The 2,118-nt window shown below is 42.1% G+C and overlaps 1 protein-coding gene across 1 annotated transcript in view; it reads left to right on the top strand.

The window, feature by feature from the left end:
* Positions 1-2,118, top strand: part of LOC101859070 (focadhesin) — a gene marked incomplete at its 3' end in the record, with an annotated part of 174,885 nt that overhangs the window by 151,607 nt on the left and 21,160 nt on the right.

The raw sequence follows: 2,118 nt of genomic DNA, 5'->3' as shown, positions 1-2,118 counted from the left end.
AGAAGAAGAAGAAGAAGAAGAAGAAGAAGAAGAAGAAAAAGAAGAAGAAGAGGAAGAAGAAGAAGAAGAGGAAGAAGAAGAAAAAGAAGGGGGCTGGGCAGAGAGGCAAAATCAGTTCTTCTGAGTGGTCAGCATTTAATCGTTAAACTTTCTTTTACGTTTGTGTTTTTTGGAGGAATCCCTTTCGCTTCGTCTGGACCCGTCTATTTTAGCTTTATTGATTAGCTCTTCTCGTTTGGAGGAGAATGTGAAGACGTTTGTATTCAATATAAAGGGAATCAGGAGACTGTACAATACGTTGACAGCGCTTAGACGGGGTTGGAGTGGAGACTTGGAACCAGAAAGACACTTTAGCAGCTGCTTGTAACACTGTTACAAAGTTTGCCGTCATCATTTTCATGTCAGCTCTCTTGGGTATCTGTACTTTTAGGTATGTGTACTTTTAGTTGACGCTCGCTGTTCATTCAGTTCTTATCGTGCTAGGTTCTGAAGCGGATGATTCAGGCTTGAATCCCCATAGGAGCGTTCTGTGTGGAGTTTGTGATAACGACTGTCCTCCCCCCTGCTCCACGCCCCCAAAAAAGCAAACACAAAACGCCAACGCTGAACGTTTCCGAGTCAATGAAGACATAAAAGTCTACCTTCCTTTTCTCTCTACCACACAAAACTCTCTTTTTCAAAGAGTGAAGATCTTGCTGGTAGCCGGAGTGCTTTGTCTGTCGGTAGTCAGGGCTGCGGCCAATATTGCTCATCTCCACCAGCCCTCTTGATACCCCGCCCTCCCCCTCCTTCCGCCACTCCACGAGCCCCTTATCCTCCCCTGAATAAAGTCGAAATAAAGAGAAGTTGGTGGTTTCGCGGAAATTGCTTGCGAAGGGTCTGTGTAATCATATGATCATCGAATATGAAGTAGACCTCATCCTTAATAAAGTCCCCAAGGCCATATCCCCTATGGTTTCGAGATAGATTAGTCGGCAAACTCCAGCCGGGCACAGAACATCCCCTAATCCAGTTTCCAGGCGCCACTTTTTTGTGAGGCAAAACTTCAAGAACATGAGGGAAGGAAAGAACAACAAAAAAAAGATATACTGGTATATATGTCGTGCGAGCGGACCTGTTCGTTGACGGTAAAAAAGGGTACCGCCATTTTATTTATTACCACAATGAGAGATTCTGGTAGGTTAAGATGATGCGGGTGGTTGGCGAGTATTCTGGTGTAGTTCGGTCCTTCTTTCCTATCAAACATCTATCTTCCTGATATCTGCTCCTTGTATCTTATGTATGTTACTCTCTTGTAACACCTCTAGTCTTGGGCACTTATATTACCTTATTGTGTTGCAAGTGCCGTACATCATCTCTTTTTAAAGCTAAATAAGGTCTCTTCACTTTGATGAGTGCATTTGGTAGCTTCAAATTATTATATTCCTCGACTTTACTTTGTTAAACGGGTGGATTTTATATTAAATGAAATTGATATTTTTTTCCAGGTATTTTGCTATTAGTTTAGTTTTAGGAAAAGTTTTAATCTGGTCATATGAGTGCCGAAGGTTAAAAGTGTTGCAGGAGAGCAACAAACACAACGGAGAAGGAGGAGAGATTATGACGATTGCGTATGTGTGTGTATGTGTGTGTGTGTGTGTGTGTGTGTGTGTGTGTGTGTGCGCGTGAGTGAAAGTGCGTGCATATGGGGTGTGTGTGTGTGTGCTTTTTTTTGGTTTTGTTTTTTTGTAAGTGTTTTTCGGCGCTCTCAACCTCATAAGGTCATATGAGCGCGGGACACACCTAATATTTTCAGTTGGTAGGAAATTTGGTAGGAAGTTTTAAATTTTTGCTCGGGTGGCGGCCGAAGTTTTGAGAATTGCTCGTGTTTGATGGGAAAGAAGGAGGAAACCAGACCAGACCAGAGCATCTGCCATTTTGCACATTTTGCAATTTAGTTTGGTAAAATGTTTTTCTTGTACGAATTTGTGCCAGCTGTTATTTGTGGTAAATAATGTCCGTATTTTCTCTAGTTTTTAAAAAAATCCATTCCCAAAAGGGGGAACATTTCTCGTTCATGCACAGTAGAATTGTAAATGGGCTGATTCATCGATGTCATGCTCATAACTGTGCCTGATC

The sequence above is a fragment of the Aplysia californica genome, unplaced genomic scaffold (genome assembly GCF_000002075.1).
Source record: "Aplysia californica isolate F4 #8 unplaced genomic scaffold, AplCal3.0 scaffold00020, whole genome shotgun sequence".
Classification (NCBI taxonomy): Eukaryota; Metazoa; Mollusca; class Gastropoda; order Aplysiida; family Aplysiidae; genus Aplysia; species Aplysia californica.
Note: the sequence above shows the minus strand (reverse complement) of the source record. Positions and strands in the feature narration are given on the sequence as shown.